This window comes from Calonectris borealis, chromosome W (genome assembly GCF_964195595.1).
Source record: "Calonectris borealis chromosome W, bCalBor7.hap1.2, whole genome shotgun sequence".
Taxonomy (NCBI): domain Eukaryota; kingdom Metazoa; phylum Chordata; class Aves; order Procellariiformes; family Procellariidae; genus Calonectris; species Calonectris borealis.
In genome coordinates, this window is record NC_134351.1 from 47,005,233 (window position 1) to 47,021,009 (window position 15,777).

Here is a 15,777-nt window from a genome sequence, read left to right on the forward strand (position 1 = left end):
CAGCTTGGCAGAAAAGGCCCTGAGGGTCCTGGCGGACACCAGGTTGAACATGAGCCAGCAATGTGCCCTTGCAGCAAAGAAGGCTAATGGTATCCTGGGCTGCATTAGGAGGAGTGTTGCCAGCAGGTCGAGGGAGGTGATCCTTCCCCTGTTGTCCTGGTTTCGGCTGGGATAGGGTTAGATTTCTTCCTAGTGCTGTGTTTTGGATTTAGTATGAGGAGAATGTTGATAACACACTGATGTTTTCAGTTGTTGCTAAGTGCCCTCCTAGTCCAAGGACAGCTCCCGTGCCTACTGACTGAGCTAGGTACACAAGATGGGAGGGAACATAATCAGGACAGCCAGCCCAGCTGGCTAATGGGGTATTCCATCCCATGTGACATCATGCTCAGTATATGAAGGGTAGGCGTGATCCAGGAAGTACCGATTGCTACTTGGTTATCGGTCAGCGCGGGTGGTGAGCAATTGCATTGTGCATCACTCATTTTGTATATTTTATCATTATTATTTTCCCTTTTTTTCTGTTCTATTAAACTGTCTTTATCTCAACCCACGAGTTTTTCTCACTCTTACCCTTCCGATTCTTTCCCTGTCCCACTGGGGATGGGGGGAGTGAGTGAGCAGCTGCGTGGTATTTGGCTGCCTGCCAGGTTAAACCACGACACCTGTACTCAGCACTGGTGAGGCCACACCTGGATTACCGTGTCTAGTTCTGGGCTCCCCAGTACAAGAGAGACATGGACATACTGGAGGGAGTCCAACAAAGGGCCACAAAGATGATGAAAGGACTGGAGCATCTCTCATAAGAGGAAAGGCTGAGAGAGCTGGGACTGTTTAGCCTAGAGAAGAGAAGCCTCAGGGATGATCTCATTAATGTCTATAAATACCTGAAGGAAGGGTGCAAAGAGGACAGAGCCAAGCTTTTGTCAGTGGTGCCCAGTGACAGGACAAGAGGCAATGGGCACAAATTGAAACACAGGAGGTTCTGTCTGAATATCAGGAAACACTTTTTTACTCTGCGGGTGACTGAGGACCGGAACAGGTTGCCCAGGGAGGTGGTAGAGTCTCCCTCCTTGGAGATATTAAAAAACTGTCTGGACATGGTCCTGGGCAACCGGCTCTAGGTGGCCCTGCTTGAGCAGAGGGGTTTGGACCAGACGACCTCCAGAGGTCCCTTCCAACCTCAACCATACTGTGATTCTGTGGATACTCTCCATGGCCTGCAGTCTTTCAGGAATATCTGTCTGCTCTGGCATGGGTCTTCCACAGGCTGCAGTGAATATCTGCTCTGGTGCAGGTCTTCCACAGGCTGTAGGGCCTATCTGTTCCACCATGGAGCACCTCCTCCTCCTCTGACATTGGCGTTTCCTCTGTTTTTCACTTTGTCCTTTGCCTTTCTGGTGTTTTTATGCCCTTTCTTAAATATGTTTTCACAGAGGCACCACAAACTTTGCTGATTGGCTAAGTTGTGGCCTGTGGTGGGTCTTTTGCCAAGCTGGCCGTGTCCTGACCTCTTCCCACAGAGGCCACCCCTGCAGCCCCCCCCAAGACTTGGCCACATACACTCAATACATTCATCCTGAATAAAACTAGCATTGCTTGGTTAACAAGTATGTTAAACACACAGGATCTCAGCTTTTCTATACTAACAGAAAAAAAAAAAATCCCCCAAAAGGTACAAAATAAGGCAGACATTAATGTTTAATACAGTACCACTAATGGTAGAAAGCTTTTATGTATGTTCAACTGAGGGCATAATACATCATAAATAAAAGTAATGAACAGAATGAAAAAGAGGGTGTGAAAAAGATCAAATGCATTGCTATTTCAGAACTTTTCAGTAAATTAAAGCTTTCCATTTCTAGAGGAGGATTAGTACAATATCCAATTCTGATAAGGGTCTGGAAACTCTGTGATCAAAGCCTTTCACCAAAACAAATGAATGCAATTCATATTGCTCCTTGTACCCTTCAAGAAGTTAGTATGGGGCTGCTTTCTCTAGTTCAATTTTCTGCTCCTTTTAGTGATCATCTTGGGAATAGTCATGGGAACCCCTATCTGTAATTTGTTGTGTGGTGTTAGAAGAAATTTTTACTTGAGCAAAAAATAATGCCTTTCTCCCCTTGCCTTTCCCCCTGCTGAATTTTCCCCCTGTTTGTATGCATAGGCTAGCCAGATATGCATTCAGACTATGCTAATTTGATACCCTGAGCTCAAAACATCACAATGCCTATACGTAAATGGAGCTGGAGAGGCAGGGAGCAAGACAGGTGAATCTAAGCGGTATGTAGCAGATGGTAAAAATCATAAGCAAGTATCCTTCTGGCTTTTAATGCAAATGGATGAAAGTAGCTGTCAGGTGTTACTGTGATTTGTTTTTAGTTGAAGGAGTGAGGAAACAATTTTATGTCTATGTTGGCTGACAGCTGACACCCCTCTGCCTCACTTCTTGTGCACATTCCTCTGAAAATAATTTAGATAACTTTAAAATATGTTTTTCCATGTTTGCAGTTGCAGGCAGTTCTGGATGTATCATTTGTCTTTACAAAACAGGGAGTTTGTTTTCCATTTGTGATAATTTGTGCCTTGACTGCATGTACTAGGTTTGGTTGCGATAGAGTATGGTGCTCCAAAGCCCGTATGGTGCTGTATTTTAGATTTGTGACTAAAACAGCGTTGATAACACACCGATGTTTTAGCTATTGCTGAACAGTGCTTGTACAGCTTCAAGGCCTTCTCTGTTTCTCACTCTGCTTCCCCAGCAATTAGGCTAGGGGTGGGCAAGAGGTTGGGATGGGATACAGCTGGGACAGCTGACCCAAATTGACCAAAGAGATATTGCATGCCATATAATGTCAAGATCAACAATAAAACCCAGGGGATAGTCTTTCCAAGGTAGCCATTGTTTGGAGACTGGCTGGGCATCGATCTGCTGGTGGGAGGTGGTGAGTGATTGCCTTTGCATTGCTTCCCCCCCCCCTCTTTTTTTCACTTCACTTATTAAACTGTCTTTATCTCAACCCATGAGTCTTTTCTTGCTTTTCCCTTCCATTTCTCTCCCCCATCCCACTGGCACAAGGAGTGAGTGAGCAGCTGGTGGGTGCTTAGTTGCTGGACAGGGTCAATCCACCACACTGCATAAAGAGGTTGGGGACTGTTTTATGAGCAAACCCTCCTGCCTGAATGCCCAACTATTTCATGTGATACCTTCTATGTTATGTCTTAATCAGAAGAGAATAGCAACCGTTTAATAGGTAAATAATCATTGAAATGATCTGTCATGCCTGGACTTTTATCTAGGGCATAAAAAAAAAGATCACAATCCTTACTCTAAAATAAGCAGAATAGAAATAAGCTACTTACAACACATTGCATCGCAGTGGGTTTAAAATTGCACTGTCTGCAGAGATAAACACAACAGGAAACACTTAATGTAAAATGACTAGTTCAACTGATAAAGACCCAGCTCTTTTGCAGAAAGGCTCCCTGTGGTATGAATACACTGAAATTTTACATCAGTATTTTTGAAACTTGGGAGCAGGGACAGAAAATTCTGGCCTGTGTCTGTATCGTTCTTTCCCCATCGTGCCTGCTCACCCCTGGAGTGGTGGCCTCCTGTCCATCAGCCCTAAGAGGAGCCTCACCTTCATTCTGAGCCCATGAGGGCAAGAGGACAGGCTGCAGGGCCATGCATTGCAGATTAGACAAGAGCAGGGAGAAATGGTAGGACAGGGCTGCATCCTCTCCTACTCCTTATCTTCTCCTTTCCACCCTCATGGTGCCAAATGAAAGAAATAGATGGCATAGGGTCAATAATGTTGACAGGCTCCCTCTGAGGGCACATCAGCATTAAGACTTGGGCAGCAGGGTATGCGTGTCAGGGGTAATATCTCAGTGGTCAAGAGATGTGCATGAGGCCTGGGAAAGCCTTGGTGGTCCCTGGAGCAGCTCTGCTCTGGGGTCAGGAACCCAGCAAAGCACTGAGAGTGGGAAGGAAGCCCTTACTGGAAGCAGGATTTGGGGAGGGTGGAAGAAGCCAGGTCCACCCTTGCTGGAGCTGGAGGTACAGGATTTGGTGAGGCAAGGAGGGGAATAGACAGTGCAAACCTTTATATTTGAAGGGGGGCTTGGAGGGCTAGGGGGTTGGGAGGCATATGTATGTGGAGGCAGGACTGTTATGGAAAAAGAGGCATAGAAATGATCCAGGGAGCTTGAGACCATCTTCCTTCTGTAATTATGTGGCAGTCGCACACATTGTAAGTAGTATAGGTACCACTGCTATACAAGATAAGAAGTGACAGGTAACCTGCCCCCAGCTTCCAGCAGAAGGCCCACCCCACTCCCAGCAGCCTCATGGGCCATTTGCCTAGGAAGTCACTCCCCTCTTCCCGTCACATGGTCTGTTGTCATTGGGTGGCAGGACCAGCCACCCCTACCAGTTTACCCGAAAGTACATCAGACCTGGAAGGCCCTTCCCCTACATACACAGGGGCCTCCCATTTTATGGCAGAGCAATGCTATTTTATGGCAGGGTGTGGCATCTGATAGATACATGCACAGCCTTTATCATAACAGGGCAGTCCTACCATCTCTCTCTCTATTGCCCCTCTCTCTCTCTCTCACCCAATTCATCTCCCTTATATCTTCCTTCCAGCAACCATCACATCTGCTCACAATTCCCTTCACCTGTTTCAGCTCTTGAATCAGCTAGTGCTCATTAGGCCACCTCTTAATTCTTCTCCACATCTCCCCCTTTTTTGTTTATGATTTTGTAGCATTCTCAATTGCAAGCTGAAGCAAGCAACAACTCAGCAGCTTCAGAAGACTATTTGACATTGCATAACCAAATCAGCCACCTGTGTATGCACTTCACAAGGCAAGGCAGCTTATGCAGCAGGTGACACCCAATTCCCTTCACCTAACATTTCATCTTGCCCATGGGGTAGTTGCAAATTGTCCATTACATTCACAAGAACAAGTTCATATTCACAAGAACAAGTTCACGATGCTCAAAAAACCACACAGAATACTGCAGCACTGACAAAACAAGGCGTAATATAGACTTCCAATCTAAAGGAGTCATCATATATGATTCCCCTATTGCTTGCGATAAGTTTATAGTAAATGAAGCCTGTAACCCGTACTCCTTTATCAATTTGCATACCTCCTTAATCACCTCATATGGTAAATGAGCATACTCTGGCACTCTGCCAGGTCAATAAGTTACAGGCATTGCCTGGAGAAGCATTACATTCCCCCCCCTTTTTTTTTTTTTTTACTTTTTTTTTTTGCATTTTCCTGTTTTATTTCAGATTATTCTTCATGAAGTTTAACTCACATCTGATTTATCCATCCCCCCAGACGCCAAAGCAGATTTGAAAGTTTTTTTTTTTTTGGTTATCAGAGTTGGCCAGAATACTTTCCACAAAAAAGAAACAGAAAGTTTGGTAGCATTCAGAAAATTAAATTGAATCATCTTCAAAACAACAGGTTTTCAACAATGTGTAAACTTACAAATATTAATCTTAACTTACTTAACACAATCTTACCACTTAACCAGACAAATATTAATCTTAACTTACTAAACCCATCTTCTTTTATCATATAACGTTACAGTCTACAGAAGTTATTTACGCTACAACGCAAAAATCAATTCTACATAACAAAACAGTATACAAACTTAACACTTCTAATACAATGTTTAACTTACTAAACCTATTTTCTCTAAACCTATTCTAAACCTATTTTCTTTTATACAAACTTACAAATATTAATCTCAACTTACTAAACGTGTTTTCTTTTATACATTTCATACAAACTTAACACTTCTAATACAAAGACCTTTCCTGTTCTCCATCACACAGTTCACTTTCCTCTAGAACATCAGACTCCTTAACCAAAAAATAACAACAAGGTCAAGGAAGATCAAGTGTTAGATTTAGGAACACTCTACATCACTGAAACAGAACACAAAAAAGACAAAAGAATACAGACATATCTCATCACAACTGAGGGGGGGGGGAAATGGTTTCCTCTATGCAGGGCTCTTTTAGCTTTTTAGGCTGATATGTGTGTGGGGGTGGGGGTGAATCCCCACAGCAGATCTTCTTGGGGGGGAAACAAATGATGGTGGTTTCACAATGGACGACTGAAAAAATGTCTTTTGTCTCTGTCACTGTAAAATTTCACCTGCCATTGGCGCAAGTTCAAATGAGTCTTTCTTATCTTTTGATTCTCCCTCCAGTATTGCTGAATCAGTCACATTTTGCAACACCTGCTCTGCAGGACACAGCTTCTGCAGAGCCATATACACAATTCACTAGGTCACAATATTCCTTCTGGAACTTCTAGTCGCAAAGTTTTCCTCGTCTGCAGTTCTTTTCCCACCTTTTGCCGTAGGGCTAAATCATAACACCCTATGGTTCCCTCAGAAAGAAACCAAGGACAATGTTCTCGGCAAGTTGAAGCTTCTGTGACCGAGATGCCAACTGCCCCATGACTAATGTATAAAGTTCATATAACTTCCCCGCGGCTGCTCACCTCTGTCCTACAGAGACGATTATGTGACATTGCTATCCTGTTTCCTTTCAACGGCTTTTTTCCTGTTTCTTTTCAACAGCTTTTACAGTTCAGCAGGGCTCACCACCAGATAGTTCTATTTCCTTTTTTCAAGACCTTCTTTCTTCAGGTTTTCTTCTTTCTGTCCCTGTTCAGGTGCCAATTGTGGCATCTGAAAGATACATGCACAGGAACCACCCAGCCCTTCTACTGCCCTTCTCTCTCACTCAATTTGTCTCCCTTATATCTTCCTTCCAGCAACGATCACATGTCTGCTCACAATTCCCTTCACCTGTTTTGGCTCTTGAATCAGCTGGTGCTCAGTAGGCCACCTCTTAATTCTTCTCCACAGCAGGGAACTGCCATTTTGTTAAACATCATAACCCATGTGTTTTCACACTGCATGTGATTAGTTGACAGCCATTTCCTGATACCATCATACCCACGTGTTATCAGGCAGCCCTGTAATTGGTTGCCTGCTTCCTTTGGACCAGGACATGCTCAGATATAAAAATATACACATTTATATACAATAAATACATATATAGAAATATATATATAAAGGAGTGTACAAATATGTATAAATATGTATTTTATTTATACACAGATACACTGGTTTATATATTTTTATATATACATTTAGAAAGCTATAGAAATTAAATATATATAGCCATAAAAGCACACGTATAAAATGGATAAAACATTCTTTAATAAGAGCCAATGGAATGAATAATTAAAGTTTAAACGTGAATAGAAAGTAATTAAACAAAAGTAAAAGACAAGGTTGGGGGTGCCACAATTTACAAGGCTGCAGAATAAGCCCTGAGATGTATGGGGTGGGAGGAAACTTCAAGAGGGTGGATCCTGTCATGTGCAAAGAAGAGACCAATCCTGTGAGCTGGACTGAAAGGTCCCAACATCTGCGCCCAGCCCAAGAGGATGGCCATGCAGGGTTACTGGGGCAGTGGAGGGGGAGGTGCTGATCTCCTCTCTGGTGGATCTCTATCTTCTGGTGACCAGCGATAGGACACAAGGAAATGGAATGAAGCTGCATCAAGGGAAGTTCAGATTGGACATTAGGAAAAGGTTCTTCGCTGAGAGGGTGGTCGGTCACTGGAACAGGCTTCCCAGGGAAGTGGTCACGGCACCAAGCCTGTCAGAGTTCAAGGACCGTCTGGACGATGCTCTTAGTCATATGGTTTAGTTTTAGGTAGTCCTGCGAGGAGCAGGGAGTTGGACTCGATGATCCTTATGGGTCCCTTCCAACTTGAGATATTCTATGATTCTTTGCACAGTGCTGCAAGACACAGGGAACGCTATCTGCAAAAATGGAAAACTAAAACAAAATGCCAACCTTAGAACATGTGCATGGGGACAATAAAGAAAAGACTCTAAGGGCTTCCCCAAAAGACCACGTGAACCAGAAGAACCAGTCATATCCACATGTTCTCAGACAGACGTGATTGGCTGGCTGGACTAGCCACCAGTCCCGTTGTACCCAGAAGCACGTCAGACAAGGAAGACCCCTGTCATTACATGCATGGAGGCCGCCACTTCTGGCAGCGTTATTCCCTACATGTTTTCATATTGTGCTGTGATTGGCTGACAGACATTTCTTGACACTGTCATACCCATGTGTTCTCAGGCAGCACTGTGATTGGCTGCCTGCCTCCTTTGGACCAGGAAGTGATCAGATATAAAAATATATACATTTATATACAATATATACAATTTATCCATATATAGAAGTATATATAAAGAAGTGTACTATGTATAAATATATTTTTATTAATTTATATATAGATACACTATTTTATATATACTCCCATATATATGTACGTGTATATTTTTATATAGATATGTGCATTTATAAAGCTATAAAAATTGAATACATGTAGCCATAAAAACATAGATTTAAAATAGATAAAACATTACTTAATAAGAGCTAATGGAATGAATAATTAAAGTTTAAATGAGAACAGAAAGGAATTAAACAAAAGTAAAAGGTCGGGTCAGGGGCCCCCGCTTTAAGGGGCTGCAGATCAAGCCCTGGCATGTCTTGGGGGGTGGTGGGGTGTCGTGGTTTAACCTGGCAGGCAGCCAAATACCACGCAGCCGCTCACTCACTGCCCCCCACCCCCAGCGGGACGGGGAGAGAATCGGAAGGGTAAGAGTGAGAAAAACTCGTGGGTTGAGATAAAGACAGTTTAATAGAACAGGGAAAAACAAGGGAAAATAATAATGATAATGATAAAATATACAAAATGAGTGATGCACAATGCAATTGCTCACCACCCGCGCTGACCGATAACCAAGTAGCGATCGGTACTTCCTGGATCACGCCTACCATTCATATACTGAGCATGACGTCACATGGTATGGAATACCCCATTAGCCAGCTGGGCTGGCTGTCCTGATTATGTTCCCTCCCACCTTGTGTACCTAGTTCAGTCAGTAGGCATGGGAGCTGTCCTTGGACTAGGAGGGCACTTAGCAACAACTGAAAACATCTCTGTGTTATCAACATTCTCCTCATACTAAATCCAAAACACAGCATTAGGAAGAAATTTAACCCTATCCCAGCCGAAACCAGGACAGTATCCACCCCTTATTCCATACCATTTACGTCGTGCTTAGGTCTCACATCTTTTTTTAATACATTTCAATTAACCACCACTATCTTTCTTTATATATACACACATATATATATATGCACGCACAGATATCATTCCCTTGGTCTATGGACTATCCCTCTAAAATGTCCACTGAGTTCATTTAGTCCATGACTTTGGGCTCCATCTGTTATAACAGTCTTTCAGGGCCGAAGAGATGGTGTGCGGTGCTGGGCCGTTGCATCCTGAAGCCAGTTCTCATTTCGGTACTGCTGCGCTCGTCCAGTTCTATCATCGTTGCACTTTGCTCGGTTTCATCGGAGTTAGTTCATTCTTCACTAATCTGGGTGACTTTCACTGCTATACCACTGCTATATCATAGAAATAATGATATACAATATCATGTAACAGTTGACATCAAAATTCAGTTCATTGGCTATTTTCACCCAAAATCAAATCCCCTTGAGGTACACACCGGACCTCCCCATCCTTTCGCATCACCCACCAAGTGCACCCAGGTCCTTGAGCAAAAGCAATCCCACGGATGGGTTTTCCCTTGCCAGAGGCAGGAGTAACCCAGACTGTCTTCCCCAGCATATTTCTTATGTGCATGACAGGGACTTTATCTCCATCTACAGTACGTAAGAGTCTTGACTGGGCAGGGCCAGCTCGATTGGCAGATCCCCTGGTATTGACTAACCAAGTGGCCTTTGCTAAATGTGTGTCCCAATGCTTGAATGTCCCACCACCCATTGCTCTCAGCGTAGTCTTTAGCAGTCCATTGTATCGTTCGATTTTCCCAGAGGCTGGTGCATGGTAGGGGATGTGATAGACCCACTCAATGCCATGCTCTTTGGCCCAGGTGTCTATGAGGGTGTTTCGGAAGTGAGTCCCGTTGTCTGACTCAATTCTTGCTGGGGTGCCATGTCGCCATAGGACTTGCTTTTCAAGGCCCAGGATGGTGTTCCGGGCAGTGGCATGGGGCACAGGGTATGTTTCCAGCCATCCGGTGGTTGCTTCCACCATGGTGAGCACATAGCGCTTGCCGTGCCGGGTTTGGGGGAGTGTGATATAATCAATCTGCCAGGCCTCCCCATATTTATATTTCAACCATCGTTCTCCATACCAAAGAGGCTTTACTCGCTTGGCTTGTTTGATTGCAGCGCACGTTTCACATTCGTGGATAACCTGTGCAATAGCGTCCATGGTTAAGTCCACCCCTCGATCACGAGCCCATCTATATGTTGCATCTCTTCCTTGATGGCCTGAGGTGTCATGGGCCCACCGAGCTATAAATAATTCACCCTTATGTTGCCAGTCCAAATCCACCTGGGCCACTTCAATCTTAGCAGCCTGGTCCACCTGCTGGTTGTTTTGATGTTCCTCAGTGGCCCGACTCTTGGGCACGTGAGCATCTACATGACGTACTTTTACAACCAAGTTCTCTACCTGGGCAGCAATATCTTGCCACAATGCGGCAGCCCAGATGGGTTTACCTCTGCGCTGCCAGTTGTTCTGCTTCCACTGCTGCAACCACTCCCACAGGGCATTTGCCACCATCCATGAGTCAGTATAGAGATAAAGTACTGGCCTTTTTTCTCGTTCAGCAATGTCCAAGGCCAGCTGGATGGCTTTCACCTCTGCAAACGGGCTCGATTCACCTTCTCCTTCAGCAGTTTCTGCGACTTGTCGTATAGGACTCCATACAGCAGTTTTCCACCTCCGATGTTTTCCCACAAGGCGACAGGACCCATCAGTGAACAGGGCATATTGCTTCTCATTTTCTGGTAGTTTATTATACAGTGGGGCCTCTTCAGCACGTGTCACCTCCTCCTCTGGGGATATTCCAAAATCTTTGCCTTCTGGCCAGTTCGTGATCACCTCCAAGATTCCTGGGCGACTGGGGTTTCCTATTTGGGCCCGTTGTGTGATCAGTGCGACCCACTTACTCCACGTAGCATCGGTTGCATGATGTGTAGAGGGGACGCTCCCTTTGAACATCCAGCCCAGCACCGGCAGTGGGGGTGCCAGGAGGAGCTGTGCTTCAGTACCAACCACTTCCGAAGCAGCTCGAACCCCTTCATATGCTGCCAATATCTCCTTCTCAGTTGGAGTGTAGCGGGCCTCAGATCCTCTGTATCCCCGACTCCAGAACCCCAGGGGTTGACCTCGAGTCTCCCCTGGTGCTTTCTGCCAGAGGCTCCAGGTAGGGCCATTCTCCCCGGCTGCAGTGTAGAGCACATTCTTTACATCTTGTCCTGCCCGGACTGGCCCAAGGGCTACTGCCTGAACTATCTCCCGTTTAATTTGTTCAAAGGCTTGTCGTTGCTCAGGGCCCCATTTGAAATTGTTCTTCTTCCTGGTCACTTGATAGAGAGGGCTTACAATCAGGCTGTAATCTGGAATATGCATTCTCCAAAAACCCACAACGCCTAAGAAAGCTTGTGTTTCCCTTTTGCTAGTTGGTGGGGACATGGCTGTTATTTTGTTGATCACATCTGTTGGGATCTGACGACGTCCATCTTGCCATTTTATTCCTAAAAACTGGATCTCCTGTGCAGGTCCCTTGACCTTACTTTGTTTTATGGCAAAACCAGATTTCAGAAGGATTTGAATTATTTTCTTCCCTTTCTCAAAAACTTCTTCTGCTGTGTTGCCCCATACGATGATGGCATCAATGTACTGCAGGTGCTCTGGAGCCTCACCCTGTTCCAGTGCGGTGTGGATCAGTCCATGGCAAATGGTAGGGCTGTGTTTCCACCCCTGGGGCAGTCGGTTCCAGGTGTACTGGACGCCCCTCCAAGTGAAAGCAAACTGTGGCCTGCACTCTGCCGCCAAAGGGATGGAGAAGAAGGCATTAGTGATGTCAGTTGTGGCGTACCACTTGGCTGCCTTTGACTCCCGTTCGTATTGGAGTTCCAGCATGTCCGGCACGGCAGCACTCAGTGGCGGCGTGACTTCGTTCAGGCCACGGTAGTCTACTGTTAGTCTCCACTCTCCATTGGACTTTCACACTGGCCATATGGGACTGTTAAAGGGTGAGCGAGTCTTGCTGATCACTCCTTGGCTCTCCAGTCGACGAATCAGCTCATGGATGGGAATCAGGGAGTCTCAGTTGGTGCGGTATTGACGCCGGTGCACTGTTGTGGTAGCGATTGGTACCTGCTGTTCTTCAACCCTCAGCAACCCCACAACAGAAGGGTCCTCCGAGAGACCAGGCAAGGTGGACAGCTGTTTAATTTCCTCCGTCTCCAGGGCAGCTATACCAAAAGCCCACCGGTACCCTTTTGGGTCCTTGAAATACCCTCTCCTGAGGTAGTCGATGCCAAGGATGCACGGAGCCTCTGGGCCAGTCACAATGGGGTGCTTCTGCCACTCATTCCCGGTTAGGCTCACTTCGGCCTCCAATACAGTTAACTCTTGGGATCCCCCTGTCACTCCAGAAATACAAATGGGTTCCGCCCCTTTATAGCTTGATGGCATCAGGGTACACTGTGCACCGGTGTCTACGAGAGCCTTATACTCCTGTGGGTCTGATGTGCCAGGCCATCGAATCCACACAGTCCAGTAAACCTGGTTGTCCCTTTCCTCCACCTGGCTGGAGGCAGGGCCCCTCTAGTTCTGGTCATCGTATCCATCTCTCACTTCTTGCAAATGTGAGTCAAGAATTTCTTCATTGCAATTACAGTCCAAAGTAAGATCAGCCCTTCTACTCTGTCTGGGGAACTGTTCACTGGAAACTGGACCGTCGTGAGACAGGTTTTTCCTGAAAACTGGAGCAGCATTTTTCCTGGGAGAACCCCCTTGTGTGATTGTTTTTCCTTGCGACTCACATACACGTGCCTCTAGGATGAAGGTAGGTTTTCCATCCCACTGCCTCATGTCCTCTCCGTGGTCACGCAGGTAAAACCACAGGGTGCCCCGTGGTGTGTACTTTTGATATCCTCTCTCTTGAGGAGAAAAATGCTGACTCCTAATGGCTGAGATACTGGTCCGTACAGGTGGAGAATAGGACATACCCTCTTCGAGTTGCTTGACCTCCCGGGACAGCTTCTCCACAGCCGAGACAAGGGAGGAGGAGATAGTTTCTTCAAAATCCCGAAGTCTGCTAACCACCTCATCCACCGTTGGTGCTTCTTCCTCTTTCCAGCACAGTACTGCCAACGAACTGGCATACGATGCTGGTGCGCTCCGTACCAACTTCCGCCACATGGGTCGGGTGCATTGGACGTCATCTGGATCTTTGGGCGTTTGGGCGTCGTCCAGGTCACTATAAAACACCTCCAGCATGCCTAGTTCTCTCAGGTACTGGATACCTCTCTCCATAGTGGTCCATTTGCCTGGGCGATATATAACATCTTCCTTGAAGGGATACCTTTCCTTTACGCCTGACAGCAGTCGCCTCCAGAGGCTGAGGACCTGTGTCCCTTTTCCAATTGCTTTGTCAATACCCGCTTCCCTAGCAAGGGATCCCAGCTGTTTGGCCTCCTTCCCCTCTAATTCCAGGCTACTGGCCCCATTATCCCAGCATCGGAGCAGCCAGGTAACAATATGCTCGCCTGGACGACGGCCGAAATCTTTCCGCATATCTCGCAACTCATTCAGGGATAAGGATCGGGTGGTTTCCATCTCATTTATGAGTTCTTCCTCTTCCTCCTCCCCTCCTCGTGATGTCCCTGCTTTTCCATCATCCTTTTCTACACGACCTGACTTCCGCTTCAAAGATTTCTTCTTCTGTACAGGGGCGACGGATACCAGCGACGGTTGGTCCTCTGGTTCAGCTGTAGTACCCGTCGCGAGGGTTTGGGTAGCTGCAGTGCCTTTTGCGGGGGTTGGAGTAACTGTAGTGACTGTTGCCGGGGTCTGAGTAGCCATAGTGGTTGTTGTGGGGTTTGAAGTAGCCACGGTGCCTGTTGCAGGGGTTTGAGTAGCCACAGTGGTTGTCGTGCGGGTTGAAGTAGCTACAGTGCCTGTCGTGGGGGTTTGAGTAGTCACCGTGTCTGTTGCCGGGGTTGATCTCTGGACAGTATTCCTGAATAGTTGTTTAACTCTAAACAAGGCCTGAACCACATTCAGGAGACATAGCAATATGAACATGCTTGTTTGAACATCCCAAGGATATTCAAAATTCTCAGGGAATATTGTGGACGTCTTCATGAAGAGGATAGAAGAAAAAGGAGTTTCTGAAGATATGGAAGGGAAGGTGAACAAGTGGGAGAAAGTGTCCCATCCTGTCTCCCCACTAAATTCATCCTCTGAGGTGAAGACGTAAGAAGTGTAATTATTAATAGTTTCCAAAAGATAGCTTCAGAAGAACAGGAATGATGGCAGTGCTGAGTACAGGCTCGTGACCAATAATTTTATCATAACATAAAGCCAGGTCACACAGTATAGCAAAGCAATGACCTTAATCCATTTCCCAGAGATGACCAACCCCACATACAAACTGATAATCAGCAGTATAGACAGCCAGTAAGGTGCTACATACCAAAACTGCAAGAACAGATCCAAAAACTCTGAGAGCAAATAAATCAACATTGTGAACATCGAGTACTAAACTGATATAATGAATGCTTATAACAAATTTATTTTAACCCGTTCGGGTCAGATGTGTCGTTATCTCAACCCTCCGAGCCCCATGTTGGGCGCCAAAAAAGGACTGTCGTGGTTTAACCTGGCAGGCAGCCAAATACCACGCAGCCGCTCACTCACTCCCCCCACCCCCAGCGGGATGGGGAGAGAATCGGAAGGGTAAGAGTGAGAAAAACTCGTGGGTTGAGATAAAGACAGTTTAATAGAACAGGGAAAAAAAGGGAAAATAATAATGATGATAAAATATACAAAATGAGTGATGCACAATGCAATTGCTCACCACCCGTGCTGACCGATAACCAAGTAGCGATCGGTACTTCCTGGATCACGCCTACCCTTCATATACTGAGCATGACGTCACATGGTATGGAATACCCCATTAGCCAGCTGGACTGGCTGTCCTGATTATGTTCCCTCCCATCTTGTGTACCCAGCTCAGTCAGTAGGCACGGGAGCTGTCCTTGGACTAGGAGGGCACTTAGCAACAACTGAAAACATCTCTGTGTTATCAACATTCTCCTCATACTAAATCCAAAACACAGCATTAGGAAGAAATTTAACCCTATCCCAGCCGAAACCAGGACATGGGGGAATTCAAGAGGGCATAGGGATGCCAAAAGGGGGCATGGACAATCTGAAACATGCCCAAGGGCTACGGACCCCTCCTAGGAGGCCCCTGGCAAAAACCCTCTCACATGTAAACAAGAGACCAATCTTGTGAGCTGGAATGAGAGGCCCCTGCACCTGGGCCTGGCCCAACAGGATGACGGGATTACTGGGGAAGATTTTGGGCTTTGCATGGTGCTGCAAGACACAGGAAATGCTGTCTGCAAAAATGGAAAACCAGAACAAAATGCTAACTTCAGAAGAAAATGTGCATAAGGACAATAAGGAAAAGACCCAAAGGGGATCCCCAAAAAGGCAACGCAAACCAGAAGAACTGGCCAATGGGTCTGTGAACCACAAACTAGATTTCGAGGTGTCACATGGAGAGAGCAGGTGATGGTGGGGGAGC